Raw genomic sequence first — 17321 nt, forward strand, 5'->3', positions numbered from 1 at the left:
ATAGAACCCAAGACTACCATCCCAGAGATGGTACCACCCACAAGGGGCCTCTCCCCCTTGATCACTAATTGAGAAAATGCCCTACAACTGGATTTCATGGAGGCACTTCCCCAACTGAAGCTCCTTTCTTTGTGATAACTCCAGCCTGTGTCAAGTTGACACACAAAACCAGCCAGTACAGCTAGTAAGAAGGCTCAATAGTTAAGAGCACTGTCTGCAATTCCAGAAGACTCACATTCTATTTTTGACCATCCTCACAGTGGTACACAACCACCTGCAACTCCAGTTCCAGAGGACATGATGCCCACCACAGGCCCTTGCATGTATGTGATGCACAGACATACATGCAGGCAAAATATCTTTGTACATAGAATAATAAAATACAAATTTTAAATGTAAACATTCATTCTTTCACTACTGACTTTTAAAACTATGCCTAACATATAGTAATAGTGTAAGTGGGTCTGTTCATAATTTCACTCTGCTGGTCCATCCTTGTCTGTCGACCGACATAGCTTAGATTACTAGGATTTCAGGCTTTCTGTACAATGAAATTGGACATCTTGGCTCTTTCTTCCAGCAGGTGGTTCATTGTGCAGACTCTCAGGTTTTGAGGGTTACTACCCAAAGGGCTGGGATATAGTGGGACATTATGTCATTAAAGCCATTTCACTTCTTTGTCTTCAGTATTGGTTAACATCTCATTTGATCCCATATTTTAAAATTTTAGTGTTGTAGTAATCAAATTGGTGGAAGACTGAGGAAAAGGGTTATGTAGGGGAGCACATACACACACACACACACACACACACACACACACACACACACACACCAGCATTCACTAGACTATGTTGCTTCTTTTGTTTCCCTCCCTCTCCTAGACCCTCAGAAACCTCTACCACAATAGAGCTCTGTAATTAGTCTTGATATCTAATGAAGTGGAAATGAAATTCTTAAAGGAAAAAGTAGGCTTGTGGAAGGCAAGACGGTTAACTTGACCATGCAGGAAGATTCACGTAGAGAGTATGCCCTCTTGCATCCACCAGGGGCCAGTTCAACATCAACTCACCATGTCATTGGGTTTTGCTGTCAGAGAGGAGGTACAATCATTGGTTAACTTAGGGAAGACAAGAAAAGGCAGATTTAAAGGGTAGAAATCTTTTTTTAAAGCATGGTATATAACAGAAAGTCATCTATAATACATGAGCATGGTACATAACATACCGGTCTAGAATACATGGGTTTTCAGTACTTTCTTGTGAGATGGTTATCAATACTATTTGTCAAATGAGATATGCAGCCTCTGCAAATGCTACCATCTAGGCTAAGTGCCCGTCAGACTGCGGGCTCTGTTGTACTGAAGAAGTTGATAACAAGTAGCCTGATGGACTGAATGTTTCCAGAGAGTAAACTTTCATTTGTCCAGTCTCAAATAATAGACAGATAATGTGTCTATCAAATTCACATACTTTACTGAAGCTAAAGCTTTGAGGAGTACCAGACAGACATTCCAACCATGCTATACACTGCCTGGCCTCTGTGGCTTTCTGGAACTTTGATGTAAGCCTCCATGATGGATATAGATTTGACGTATACTCACAAAATAAGCACTATGTAGATGTCACCATCAAGGAGTGCTGACAGCTCAAACCCTGGACTCTGAGGACCAAGTCGTTGTATGGCCAAAGTTGGGAAGACAATTCCCTATGCCATGCAGTGTGTTTTTCTTGTTTGATTGCTCTTTTGAGCAAGAAATCCTTGCAAAGATGTGTTCTATTCAATCCTTATTTTCTTGCATATTCTTCTGTTAAATAAATATTTTTCAACTAGCTTCCCAGGAGCCTATATCCTTCAGTGGGTGAAACACTGCCCATGGTTTGTCATTTTTAACATTCTAGTGCAAGATTTCCCTTCGTTGTGATGATGTCTTTAGCTGTTACAGCTGCTCTCACCCTGCCCTCCTCTCACCCTGCCCTCCCCTCACCCTGCCCTCCTGTCTTCCCTGTTTGGATTCTTAACATTGCCCGTGATCCCTTCAGTCCCTGTAGTATTAACTTCCCTGCTGCTATGATAAAACACCATGGGACAAAGGCAACTTTGAGTAGAAAGAGTTTCTTTTTGGTTTGAAAGAGTCTATCATGGTGGGGAAGCAGGACAGCAAGCAGCTGGCTTGGCTGCAGAAGAAACTGAGAGCTCACCTCCATACCCATGAGCACAAAACAGAGTGTAAACTAGCAGTAGGGCAGGACTTTAAGCTTTCAAAGCCTGCCTCTGGTAACATATCTCCTCCAGCAAGACTGCATTCCCTAAACCTCCCTAATTAGTGCCACCAAGTGGGGACCAAGTGTTCAAATACCAGACGCTATAGGGAACCTTTTTCATATACACCACCAACCTCACAAAACTGCACTCTCTTACTATAAATCTGGTGGTGAGCCTTGAGCAATAAGCACTCCTGCCACATGCTGGAGTCTTAAAATTTTCTCTTCCAATAAAATCAATTCAAAACTTAAATTCAGCCACACTCAAATGTTAAGACTCAGACAAAATACATGAATGGCTTCTAGTCTCACCCCTTGTTGTCCCCCTGAGACCTCTTGAGCACATCCTTTACTGGCAGCACTTTTACTGGAGTTTTGATCTTCTACATTCCCACCAGAATACCCTGTCACTCTTCGTTATAGTGTTCTTGGGTCTCTTTAGCCATATGTGCAAGCTCTTTCACATTCCTCCCCAAACAAGTCCCAGCAGCTTAAGAACCATGTGGCCAGGATTGTCGAAGCACTCCTGGTACATTTGTGAGCCAATTAAAAAAAAACAACAACAACAACAACAAAATCACCCTAGAATAAAATCTGTGACAAATATTTAAAGGGAGTTGAAAAGATTTGTGGGAAGGTGCAGTCCATCAGGGTGGTGAAGGAATGGCGGTAGGAGAGTCCCACAGCTAGGGTTTCAGGAAGGTGGGGTAGCTGTCTGTAGTCAATCAACAGTCAGGAACTGAGGGTATGCTTCATTGTTGGTTTCCCTTTTGCTCTTCTCCTAAGCAGTTCTCTCATCTTTCCAAACCATACTCAGGCGGTCCCTTCTCTGCCCTCCTCAGCATCTCTCTCTATTGTAAGCTAGCACATGGATGTGTTTCTACTTTGCTGCAATGTTTGTCTCAGTGCACCACATTCTATTTCTTGTTTACTTGGTACATCATGATTAGAGTAGAATGAATACATATAATTTTCAAATGTAAAGAATATGCTGTGGTGATTTGAATATGCTTAGCCCAGGGAGTGGCACTATTAGGACTTGTAGCCTTGTTGGAGTAGGTGTGACCTTGTTGAAGGAAGTGTATCACTATGGGGATAAGCTTTGAGACCTTCATATAGAGTCAATCTTCTCCTGTTTGCCTTTGGAACAAGATGCAAAACTCTCAGCTTCTGCAGCACCATGCCTGCCTGGATTCTACTATGCTTCCCACCTTGATGATAATGAACTGAAGCCCAGAACCTGTAAGCCAGCCCCAGTTAAATGTTATCCTTTATAAGAGCTGACTTGGTCATGGTGTCTCCTTACAGCAATGGAAACCCCAAGACATATACCTAGCTATTTCTGAGGCTATTTTGAATGATTATTTTCCTAATTTCATTCTTGGCACACTTGTTGTTGGTACATAGAAAAGTTACTGAGTTTTGTATTTTGCTTTTCTAACCAGCTACTTTGCTGAAAGTGTTTATGAATTTCAAAACTTTAATGATAGCTTTATGGGACTCTTAAGTATAATATTATATCATCTGCAAATGGGAGTTATCTGATTTCTCTCTTTCCTACCTGTATTCCTTTTTGGTCTTTCTTTTGCTTTATTAATACAAAAGCATTTTAAAAAATTTTTAAGTGATGATTATAATTTCTTACTCACATATCTTGGACTATATCTAGCACCCAGGAGAAGCTATCTTAGAGATATTTGGCTTCATCTACAAACATTCTTTGTTTTTCCCTTCTTGCAAAATATTCGCATGCCAGTTGAACCCAAAGTTTTTATTTTTTAACTATTTATTTTATTGTGTTAGTGATTCCATACTGGCTATAATTCCCAAACTAAAAACAAACTTGAGGAAGAACACTCAGATGAAGGCAGCATCACATATAGATGCAAATGTTGTAAGCTGAATGGAAGCCTGAATGAATTACAATTTCCTAACACACTGTTGGTCCCCAAAAGGTGCTGAGTGTGGTGACTTCTGCTCAGTGAGCTGCCATGGCAGGGCCACCAAAGCAAAGAACTCCATCCCTTACTTCTCATGGTGGGATTTTCAGCATTCTTGTTTAGTGATTGGTGGCACCCAGCCTATGCTCTGGTGAAAACAGGCAGCAAAGATTGTAAGGGGGCATTGAACCAGTCTGGGATGTATGAGTGGGTGGGTATGTTGGAAAGTTACAGAGAAAGAGGTGGCAGTATAGAAGGCAAATCATAGACCTTTGTGAGGAAAACTCAATTGGATTGAGTGTGGAGATACCACTGCCCAGAGCTTCTCTACCACAGACAACAGAGCCAGAGATTGAGCCAGAGGGCTCCAAGGTAGAAATGCAACGTTTCCCCAGCTGTCAAACAGCAATGGCTACTGAGTGGCATTTGGGTCTCTTGCCCCTCCAATGCATTCCAAGTCCTGGCCCTTCAGCAAGAGAAGAGGAGAAGTTGGTTTCACTCCCTTCATTTTGGAACTTGCGATTCTCCCTGACTTCAGTGGGTCATTTCATCTCTCTCTCTCTTTGATTTCAGGTTGGTAATATATGGATAAATCTCCATGTATGTAAATAATGAGCTAGGTCACTTGTGTCTTAAATATATTTAAACAGGTCATATGTTTGTGAGAGGCAACACATTCTCCTCCCATAGGTTTTAGAGACAAAGAAAAGATGTAGTTAATGAGAAATTAGTTTGTCTGTTACACTGAAAAAAATAGAAAAATCTCTATCGCAATGAGCCTTGTCTAATTAATGTCACACGGATACCCCATGGTTTATCCCTTCAAGAAGCTGTTTTGAGTCATGATGACCTATGAGTGAATCCTCTACCACTGTGAGGCCAGGGCTAAGGTCTACAGAAAATGTAATCAAACCCACGGTTGCTTCAATGGGAAGGCTAGTACAGGGTCATGCTGTGTTAAGGACTTTTTGCCTATCTTAAGCTAACAATTTTACTCAGAATAAACTCAGTCAATTCATCCTGCACACAGTCCTGGCTAGAACACAAAAGTTTTATCTCTTAGGTGGTGGTAGTGTTGTGTTGTGATCTATAACAACCAATGAAAAAGTTATACTTCAAGGTATAAGACACGATAATTGGTGTTGCATGTTTAGAGCTGTCACAAAATCAGAGTTGTGTGTTCCAAAGCCTGATTATGTCTTATGTAAGCATGTTGGAACCTGGTCACTGAGGATTAAGCTATAGATACACAGATGACATCAGTGTTCAGATGATAGACATAAGTCATAGATGCACCTGTCACTATCATTCTATGGTGTTAAAAGAATTGGAAATGACCTGCCTCTGCCCCATATTCAGTACTTACTGTTACTGTTTGGAATATGTCTGGATAAAGGTTTATCTCACTGAGCAGGAATCTGGGAGTCTCTAACAAAGACGGTGACTGTCAATATCATATGTTAGCTATGTGCATTTGAAGCTATGGTCATAGTTCTTAAAAGAGTTATTTCAATTGACTACAGCTAGTCCCCAAGAAAAATCACAAATAGTTATATGCTACTCAGCCCTTAATAGATTATATAGATTATTGATTCAGTCATTTATTTAAGACATATTTGCTCAGGCATCCTTAGCCACTGGGAGCAAACAACATATATAGCTCGGTCCTCAGACAGAACTCTTTCCAATTTTCTGAGGAACTGCCAGACTGTTTTTCAGAGTGGTTGTATCATCTTTCAATTCCACCAACAATGGAGGAGTGTTCTTCTTTTCCACGTCCTCGCCAGCATCTGCTATCACCTGAGTTTTTGATCTTAGCCATTCTGACTGGTGTGAGGTGGAATCTCAGGGTTGTTTTAATTTGCATTTCCCCAATGACTAAGGATGTTGAAGATTTCTTTAGGTGCTTCTCTGACATTTGAGATTCCTCAGTTGAGAATTCTCTGTTTAGCTCTGTATTCCATTTTTTAAATTGGGTTATTTGGTTCTCTGGAATCTAAGTTCTTGGGTTCTTTGTATGAATTGGATATTAGCCCTCTAACAGATATAGGATTGATAAATATCTTTTTCCCAGTTTGGGGGTTGCCATTTTGTGCCACTGGAAATGTCCTTTGTCTTACAGAAGTTTTTAAATTTTATGAGGTCCCATTTGTTAATTGTTTATCTTAGAGCATGAGCCGTTGGTGTTCTATTCAGGAAATGTTCTCCTATGCCAATGTGTTCCAGGTTCTTTTCCACTTTCTCTTCTATTAGATTAAGTATATATGGTTTATGTGGAGGTCCTTGATCCTCTTGGACTTGAGCTTTGTACAAGGAGATAAGAATGGATCACTTTTCATTCTTCTACATGCCAACCGACAGTTCAACCATCACCATTTGTTGACTATGCTGTCTTTTTTCCACTGGATGGTTTTGGCTTCTTCGTCAAATATCAGGTAACCTTAGGTGTATGGGTTCATTTCTGGGTCTTCAATTCTATTCCATTGATCTACCTGTCTGTTTCTGTACCAATACCACACAGTTTTTATCACAATTGCTCTGTAGTACAGCTTGAGGTCAGAGATCGTAATTCCCCGAGAAGGTCTTTTATTGTTGAGAATAGTTTTCACCATCCCTGGTTTTTTGGTTATTCCAGATAAATTTGAGAATTGCTCTTTCCATCTCTGTGAAGAATTCACTTGGAATTTCAGTGGGGATTGCATTGAATCTGTGGATTATTTTGGTAAGATGACCACTTTCACTATGTTAATCCTGTCGATCCATGATCATGGGACATCTTTCCATCTTCTGAGGTCTTCTTTGATTTCTTTCTTCAGAGACTTAAAGTTTTGTCATACAGATCTTACACTTGCTTGGTTAGAGTCACACCAAAATGTTTTATATTATTTGTGACTATTTTGAAGGATGTCATTTCCCTAATTTCTTTCTCAGCCTGTTTTTCCTTTGAGTAGAGAAAGGCTACTAGTTTGTTTGAATTATTTTTATATCCAGCCACTTTGCTGAAGTGGTTTATCAGCTGTAGGACTTTCTTATGGAATATTTGGGGTCACTTAAGTATGCAAATATCATCTGCAAATAGAGATACCTTGACTGCTCCTTTTCCAACTTCTATCCCTTGATCTTTTTTTGTTGTCTAATTGCTCTAGCTAGAACTTCAAGTATTATATTGAATAGATAGGAAAAGAGTAGGCAAAGGAAAAGTCTAGTCCCTGATTTTAGTGGGATTGCTTCAAGTTTATCTCCATTTAGTTTGATGTTGATGATTGGTTTGCTGTATATTGCTTTTATTATGTTTAGATATGGACCTTGAATTCCTGATCTTTCCAAGACTTTTAATGTGACATCTATTCATATCTTTTTCCAATGTCTTTTATTTGCTTGGTTAGAATTATTTCAGGATATGTTTTGGAAACTATTGTAAAAAGTTCTGTATCCCTGACTTCTCCTTAGTCCATTTGTCATTTATATATAGGAAAGCTACTGTTTTTGTGAATTATTTTTGTATTCTGCTACTTTTCTGAAATGGCTTGCCAGCTTTAGACGTTTTTTTCATCAAGTTTTTAAAATATTTTATAGATAAATTCATATCTTCAAATAACAGTATTTTGACTTCTTTCTTTCAATTTGTATTTCTTTGGTCTCCCCCAGTTGTCTTATTGCTCTAGCCAAGACTTTAAGTAATACATTATATAGGTAGAGAGACAGTGAAAAACCTTCTCTTGTTCCTGAATTTAGTGGAAATGTTGGAATTTCTCTCCATTTAGGTTGATGTTGGCTATGGGCTTTCTGTAAATTGCCTTTATTATGATGTTTGTCTCTTGTATCCCTGATCTTTCCAGGACTTTTGTCATGAAGTTGTGTCAGATTTGTCAAATGCCTTTTCTGCATCTAATGAGATGATGTCATTTTGCCTTTTAGTCTGTTCATGTGGTAGATTATATTTATTAATTTACATAACTTGTATCATCCTTACATCTCTGAAGTCAATTTAATCATGGTGGATGTTCTTTTCAATTCTGGATTCACTTTGCAAGTATTTTATTGAGACCTTTTACACTAAAGTTCATATGAAATATTGGTCTGAATTTTTTTAATCGTTGGGTCTTTGTGTGGTTTAGGTATTGTACTGGCTAGTTTTGTGTCAACTTGACACAGCTGGAGTTATCACAGAGAACGGAGCTTCAGTTGGGGAAATGCCTCCACGAGATCCAGCTGTAAGGCATTTTCTCAATTAGTGATCAAGAGGGGAGGTCCCCTTGTGGGTGGTGCCATCTCTGGGCTGTAGTCTTGGGTTCTATAAGAGAGCAGACTGAGCAAACCAGGGGAAGCAATCCAGTAAAGAACATCCCTCCATGGCTTCTGCATCAGCTCCTGCTTCCTGACCTGCTTGAGTTCCAGTCCTGACTTCCTTGGTGATGGACAGTATGGACGTGTAAGCCGAATAGACCCTTTCCTCCCCAACTTGCTTCTTGGTCACGATGTTTGTGCAGGAATAGAAACCCTGACTAAGTTAGGTATCAATGTAATAGTGATTTCATAAAAAGAATTAAGAAATGCTTCTTCGGATTCTCTTTTGTGAAATAATTTGAGGAATATTAAAACTAATTCTTTGAAGGTGTAGTAGAAATCTATGCTGAATCTATCTGGCCCTGAGCTTTTTTCTTTGGTTGGGAGACTTTTAATTACTGCTTCTATTTCACTAAGAGTAATGAATTCCTTTAAATTGCTTGTCTGATCATGATTTAACTTTAGTAATTTGTATACATCAAGAAACATATCGGGGCTGGTGAGATGGCTCAGTGGGTAAGAGCACCCAACTGCTCTTCCAAAGGTGCAGAGTTCAAATCCCAGCANCCACATGGTGGCTCACAACCATCCTTAACAAGATCTGACTCCCTCTTCTGGAGTGTCTGAAGACAACTACAGTGTACTTACATATAATAAATAAATAAATAAANAAATAAATAAATAAATAAATAAATCTTTAAAAAAAAAAAAAAAGAAAGAAAGAAAGAAAGAAACATATCCATTTCTTTTAGTTTTCCAGTTTGATGCAGTACAGATTTTTTTAAAGTATGTCTTCATAATTCTGTGGTGCCTGCTCTAACATTCACCGGTTGTGGTAAGTCTCCAACCCAAATATGTCCTGGCAATGAAAACACAACTCAGCTACTATGAATACATGCTGTGCGCCTAGATTGAGCAGATCTACCACTACACTACCGTCTTCCACATCTATGAGACCCCTTAGAACTTGAAGTTTCTCCAGGCCTTGTGCTTCTGCTCTGCTTTTCTTCTTCTTCCTCCTCCTCTGTGCCCTCTCCCTCTTCATTTTCTCCTTTCTCCCCACCCTCTGCTCCACCTTCCCTTTTATCTGCCCAATCATCATCTCTCCTTTATTTTATAAATTAAGGTGGGAAGCAGGTTTACAGGAAGTCACCTGAGTGCTGACTCATTCCTTGTTCACAACCCCTCACAGGAGAATGGAATTAACATCAAATATAATTAGCCCAGGGCCATCCATAACATTCACCCTTTCATCTCTATTTTATTAATTTGAATATTTTCTTCTTTTAGTTAATTTGGATAATTGGTTGATATTCTCAAAGAACTAATTCTTCATTTCACTGGTTCTTTACATTGTTTTGTTGTTTCTATTCCATTAGCTGCAGCCCTATTCTATTGGTTTACTCATGTATTGCCATCTGCTGTTGTGGGGTACTACTTTTTTCCTGTTGTTGTGGAGAGTTCATGTGTGCTGTTACTAACAGGAGGTCTCTGCAGTCTTGTGTCAGCAATTAACGCCATAACCCTGCCTCTTAGACTGGTTTGGATATGTTGTGTTTTCATTTTCAATAAGTTCTAAACGTTTTAGATTTCCTTCTTGATTCCTCTCTTAACCCATTTTTCACCCAGTGATGAAATTGTTCAATTTCCATGAGTCTCTATACATTCTGCTCTTGCTGATATCCAGCTTTAATTCATGATGGCCAGATATTACACAGGGTGTTATTTTAGTTTTCTTACTTTGCAGAGATTTGCTTTGTATCAAGTATATGGTCAGTTTTAGAGGAAGTACACAAGCAGCTGAGAAGAAAGTATTTTTTAGTTTTAGGTGGAATGTTCTGTAGATGTCTGCTAGATTCATTTGATTTATGACATGATTTAATGCCAACATTTCTCCAGTTTTTATCTGAATGACCTGTCTACTAGCAAGAGTGTGGATGCCTTATCAGTGTGTGTGCTGGCTAGAGTTATCTGAAAGAATGGAACTTTAATTGAGAAACTTCTTCCATAAGATCCTACTGTAGGACATTTCTTAATTACTTATTGATGGGGAGGGGCCCAGCCTATAGTGGGTGAGGCTACCCCTGGGCTGGTAGTCCTGATTTCTACAAGAAAACAAGCTGAGCAAGCCATGGGGAGCAAGCCAGTAAGCAATGCCTCTCTGAGGTCTCTGCATCAGCTCCAGCCTCCAGTTTCCTGCCCTGTTTGAGTTTCTGACCTGACTTGCTTCAGTGAAAATCACTGACGCGGAAGTATACTCCAAACTAATGCTTTCCTCCTTGAGGTGCTTTTGATTATGTTTCTTCAAAGCAATATTCTTTCTTTGCTCTGTACATTTTATGTTTCGATTATCACGTGTCATATAGAATTTTTTATATGATTCCATCTATTTGGTGTTCTGTATGTTTCTTGTACCTTGATAGACACCTCCATTTCTCTTCTACTGTTTTGTTAAAAAAAATTTCTGTGCCCTTTCAACCACTTTTTGTTGTTTTGTTTTGTCTGTCTTTCCTCTATCCCCATTGTACGTAGATTTTATTTTTTTCATACTGCCTCTGAGTTCCTAGCTTTTCCTGGTGCCTGGAATACATACATACATACATACATACATACATACATACATACATACATACATACAATATATACATACATGCATCACACACACACACACACATTCGATTAACCGTTTCTTTGATGGGTATCCATTTCTTCTACCTTATATTCAACATCTGAGAGTCTCTTTTCCATGTCTTGTCATTTATTAGTGAGCCTTACTTCTGAAATTATTGTTTGACATTCTAAATTTTTATTTCCAGTGTCAGTTCATGTATTCCTTAGTGACTTTATTTCTACATTTGTGTCCTGAGCTGTTTTCATCATTTTCTTTCATTCTTTTCTTTGTATACTCACTTTATTCATTAAGGCATTTATTCATATCCTATCTAAGGTCCTTAAACATATTCACAATTGCTATTTTGAAGACCTTATCTTATGATCCAGATAAATTGAATTTCTCAGGTCCTGTTGCAATAGGTCTACTGACTTCTGTGGGAGGCATTCTAACCTGGTTGTTCGTGCTGGTGTCTTTGTGCTGTGACCTGGGTATCTGGAGTGAAGCTATTTGAGGTGTTTCTTAATGTACATATCTGGTCTGGTCTCTGTAGGGTAGGTGTTCTGCTCTGTGGTTTTCCCTCTGTGAGTTTTATGCATATGTGATTGCTGTGGGGTCTCTGGAAGTAAGTTCTTCTACATACCAGTAACATGAAGGACTGGAGATGATTCAGGAGGAAAGACCAAAGGAGTGTGGGAGAGATATAGGGGATTGGGTCTGCATCAAGGGGCAGAGTCTGTAGGAACTGGAAGTTGAGTGGAAAGAGGAGATCCTTCAGACAAGCTGCTACAGGACTAAGAGCAAGGATGGAGAGATAATGGAGAGGAAGTACAGTGAAAATTGCCTAACTCCTTCCCAGCTTACTGTTGCCACTGGCGATCCATGGTGAAAAGTGCACGGTGGATTAGTGCTAACATAAAGAAATAGAGATGGTCAGAGGGAAAGCTGAGAGGGTCAGTGGGAAAGAGCTAAGCTGAGTCTGCCCTAAGGGACAAAGTCCCCAGGAAAGGGATGTATGGTGGGAGGAGGGGTTCCCACAGACCAGCTGAGGTGAAGGGTGAGTCTAGGGAAAAGAAGTGAAAAAGCTTGAGGGACCCTGGCTTGGCATCAAGCGTCCTCTCATTCTCTTCTTAGAAAGCCTCCAATGCTGCCATGGGACCCACCCTCATGACTCCTAGAGTTCCTCAAGGTTCCAATCTCAAATTCCATTAACATATAATTTTAATTTTATGTTTCTAATTCACAAATACTAAGACTATGGCTCAGTTTGATGATAGTGAAATGACAGAGAACATTCCATTACTACTACTACTACTACTACTACTACTACTACTACTACTACTACATTTATTATACTTTAAATGACTCATTAAGTTTTCTCCATTTTATTGAAAATGTATTCTTTTCTCATACAATATATTCTGATTATATTTTCCCCTCCCTCTGAACATCCCAGCTCCTCCCCATCCTCATCTCCCCCAGATCCACTCCCTTTCTGTCTCTCATAAAAAAAAATAAAAGAAAAGAAAAGAAAAAAAAAGAGCAGACTTCTAAGAGGTAACAATCAAACCTGTCAAGAGAATGTTCTTCTTACTGTGAACTAGGTTTCAGGTTATAGCAAACTTACTTCCATCTTAAAGTCAAAGCATCATGGGAAACCTGTTGAAGTGTGTATATTGGGATGCTTGTATCCAAAAGGAATTAATGTTTTTTCTCGGGCATTGAAATAAAAAGTCCCTTCTCTGATATGTGAGCTTAAAATAAACAGCACGGGACCCAGAGACCCAATCTTCTGTTGCAGTGGGCAGATTCTATCAGTGCCGGTACTTGCTTTTTCCCCGGGATCATCTACTCAATAGCTTTAGTTTAAGACTCTAGCACATGGATATTGCCTCCATCTTACAGCATCTCAAAGTTGCTACCTTTCTGCTCTATATAGATGGTTCGTGAGTGCAAGAACATTGCTTAAACTTTGCAATAGAAATCAGAGTGTAGTCTGCAACGTCCCAGACTGATCCGTTCAAGCTGTCCAGCACTATACCTAGAATTATAAGATGAATATGCTGTTCCCTGGGCAGTTGGTAATCTTCTTTTTTTTCTTTCTACAAGGGTATTCAGGGATACCAGATAGTACCTGAGACTGGTTACAGTACATTGTCCATGGCTTCTTCAGAACGCAAGACCCCTGAGCTTGGATCATAACATTGTGTCTAATTTGTAATTAGCAGCATACTGGTATTTACTTGGTTCTGAGTTTATATGTCTGTGTAATAAGAAATACATACTTGGGGGAATAGAGGGATGGATCCGTGGTCAAGAATACTCTCTGTTCCCTTGGAGTACAGGATCTCTGTTTCCAGAACCCATGGTGGATAGGCTTCAATTGCTTGAAACTGCAGCTCTAGGGATCTCATGCCCTCTTCTGTCCTCCATGAACACTTCTATGTGTGTGTGCGTGTGTGTGCATCACACAAACAAACAAATCTTTTTTTTAATAAAGTAATACATATTTAGTCTTAGCTTCTGCTTCCTGGCACAAGAGCTTTTAAAACCCTTCAAGTTTCCCCATTCCTGTGGGTGATTTTTATATGCAGAAAAATAGCTGGTGCTTTCTTGGATAACTTTTACGATGAATGTTGAGATTGCCCAAGTGTCAACCTGATGACGGCCCCATTGGAGTTTCGACAGACTCCCATCACTAGTGACAGAAGAGGAGCTGGGAATCGACTTCCGTCACTAATAGTCAATGATTGCATCAAGCACGAACAGAATAAAGGACTTCCATAAAAAACGTTAGGTAGCAAACACTCCAGAGTATTGGAAGGCAGAGCACCCTGAGAGAGAAGGGAGCTTTGCACCACCTCCTGCACTCCAATTGTGCCTTCATTTGACTATTTGCCCACATACATTTTGTTATTTTGCTTTATTTGGGTGTGTGTGTGTGTGTGTGTGTGTGTGTGTGTGTGTGTGTGTGTGTGTGAGTACATACATGGAGATATGCTTACCTATGGCAGATGTGTGAGGATGTCATAATGTCTTCCTTAATCTTTCCTTCCTTTCTTTCCTTTCCTTCCTTTCTTTTGTTTTATGGATAAGGTCTCTCACTTACCTGGAGTTCACAGTTTTGGCTAAACTGGCTGGCCAGTGAACTCCACAGGATCTACCTTTAAATTTCCCTACATGGGATCATAAATACACAGTACATACATAGAAACATACCCAACTTATACACAGTTCTGGATATCTGGATTCAGGGGTCCTTATACTTGAGTATCAAGCATTTTACCTACTGAGCAATTGTCATTCTCCATCCATGTTCTCTTTATAGTTGTTTATATTATATAAACCAATGATATGTGATCATTGTCCTGGCTTCACCAAGATGCTACACTTGCTAAACCTAGTGGGGAAGTTGTAGGGGTCAGCAAGTTGTTATCAAATCAGAAATAAATGTGTGAAGCCTTTGGAGCGAGTCAGTGTTTGTAATTGTAGTGTGGCCAGGATTGTGAGTTGAGCCACTAATCTGTAAGGTCTGTGCTAACTCCAAATAGTATCAGCATGAAAAATGAATTCATTCCTATCTCTCAGTTGTGTTTGGAGGCTACTCTCTCTAAATTTGATATTTGAGACTGGAGAGGGAGCAATAGAACAATACCTCTTTTTTTGAAGTTCCTAATTAATTGAGAATTACGGCACAGTAGTCAAAGGAAGTGCTAAAGGAACAGCCGAACTCCAGAGATAAAGGAGAGAATAGTGTACTTGTGCCAACCAAGACACTTTCCCACAGTGAATTTTAGAATGTGCATACCCACACTCCGTCCCTGCGCCTGAACTCTCTACTCAGGGGAGCTGCTTCTGGAGAAGACAGGTCGGAATAGCTCAGACGTGTTAGTTCTTAGAAAAGAGAAAGCACCGATCAACTCACCCCACTATCTACTTCCCGCCATTTATTCCAATTGAATGACTTCTTATCAGGAGGATTTGGGAATAAGGTGTCTTTGCCAGTTTTCTTTATTGGGCTAAAATCCTGAAATAAATCCACTTATAAAAAGGAAAGTGTTATTTTGGCTCATGGACTAAAATGTTTAAGTTTCTAGTTGTTTTGGAATTGATTCTTAGGGGCATGTGCTCGTGCAGGACATCATGATAAAAGTACATGGTAGAAGAAGCTTTTGCACCTCACGGAAGCAGAGAGAGAGATCTGGATCCACTTCAATGACATCTTCAGTGTCTCCATTTATTCTTTTAGGCCTAGTTTCCCCAAGCTTCGACTACCTCCTAATAGCATTGTAGATTGGTAACGAAGTTTTTAACATCTGGACCTTTAGAGGGTACCCAGGGTTAACACTTCCCGTGATATGCTAGACCCTTCCACATAAATCCTTAATCAAAAAATGGCCCCCACACATGACCACACACCAATCCAAAAGAGACAAGTCCCCACCCAAAATTCCTCTTCCAGCCCATGCTAGGTCTGTGTCAGGCTGACAAACACAAACCAACATGAAACCATTTCTGATTCCTTGTAGCAGAATCTGACCGTCTGGGCTCCTAGGAAGTGGAAGGAAGCACTGCATGTTAAGCCAAGAAAGTCTCTGATACTCGATTGGGCTCATCCTCATTCTACAAAAAGATGGTGTGGGCTGTCGCGAATCCTATATCTCAAAATTCCCCCAATCATTAGGTGCCACTGCTCTCCCACTGACAATTCTTCTTCTCTCTCCCACAGTGCCTCTATCTCACAGTGTGTTTTCAGGAGAGGTTATAATTAAAGACGTTCTATCTAAAGGTATTTGAATTGCCCAGATATTTTTACTATAAATATCTTTTTTATTGGATATTTTTCTTCATTTAAATTTTGAATGCTATCCCAAAAGTCCCCTATACCGTCCCCCCACCCTGCACCCCAACCCACCCACTCTCTCTTCTTGGCCCTGGCATTCCCCTGTACTGGGGCATATAATTTTCACAAGAACAAGGGTCTCTCCTCCCAATGATGGCCGTCTAGGCCATCTTCTCCTATATATGCAGCTGGAGACGCAACCTCTGGGAGGTACTGGTTAGTTCATATTGTTGTTCCTCCTGTAGGGTTGAAGGCCCCTTCAGCTCCTTGGGTAATTAGTCTAGCTCCTCCATTGGGGGCCCTGTGTTCCATCCAATAGCTGACTGTGAGCATCCACTTCTGTATTTTCCAGGCACTGGCAGAGCCTCACAAGAGACAGCTATATCACGGTCCTGTCAGGAAAATGTTGCAGGATTATGCAATTCTGTCAGAGTTTGGTGGCGGTTTATGGGATGGATTCCAGGGTAGGGCAGTCTCTGGATGGTCCTTCCTTTCATATCAGCTCCAAACTCTGTCTCTTAATTCCTTCCATGGGTATTTTGTTCCCCATTCTAAGGAGGAATGAAGTATTCACACTTTGGTCTTCCTTCTTCTTGAGTTTCATGTGTTTTGCAAATTGTATCTTAGGTATTCTAAGTTACTGTGCTAATAATGTCTGCTTATCATTTAGTGCATATCATGTGTGTTCTTTTATGATTGGGTTACCTCACTTAGGATGATATCCTCCAGATACATCCATTTGTCTAATAATTTCATAAATTCATTGTTTTTAATAGCTGAGTAGTACTCCATTGTGAAAATGTACCACATTTTCTGTATCCATTCCTCTGTGGCGGGACTTCTGGGTTCTTTCCAGCTTCTGGCTATTATAAATAAGGCTGTTATGAGCATAGTGGAGCATGTGTCCTTATTACAAGTTGGAACATCTTCTGGGTATATGCCCAGGAGAGGTATTTCTGGATATTCCTGTAATACTATGTCCAATTTTCTGAGGAACCCCCAGACTGATTTCCAGAGTAGTTATACCAGCTTTCAACCCCACCAGCAATGGAGGAGTGTTCCTCTTTCTCCACATCCTCACGAGCATCTGCTGTCACCTGAATTTTTGATCTTAGCTATTCTGACTGGTGTGAGATAAAAATCTCAGGGTTGTTTTGATTTGCATTTCTCTGATGATTAAGGATGATGAATGTTTTTTCGGGTGCTTCCAGCCATTCAGTACTCCTCAGTTGAGAATTCTTTGTTTAGCTCTGTACCCCATTTTTAATAGGGCTATTTGATTCTCTGGAGTCCAGCTTCTTGAGCTCTTTGTATATATTGGATATTAGTCTCCTATCTGATTTAGGATTGGTAAAGATCCTTTCCCAATCTGTTGGTGG

Source organism: Mus pahari, chromosome 3 (assembly GCF_900095145.1).
Source record: "Mus pahari chromosome 3, PAHARI_EIJ_v1.1, whole genome shotgun sequence".
Taxonomy (NCBI): Eukaryota; Metazoa; Chordata; class Mammalia; order Rodentia; family Muridae; genus Mus; species Mus pahari.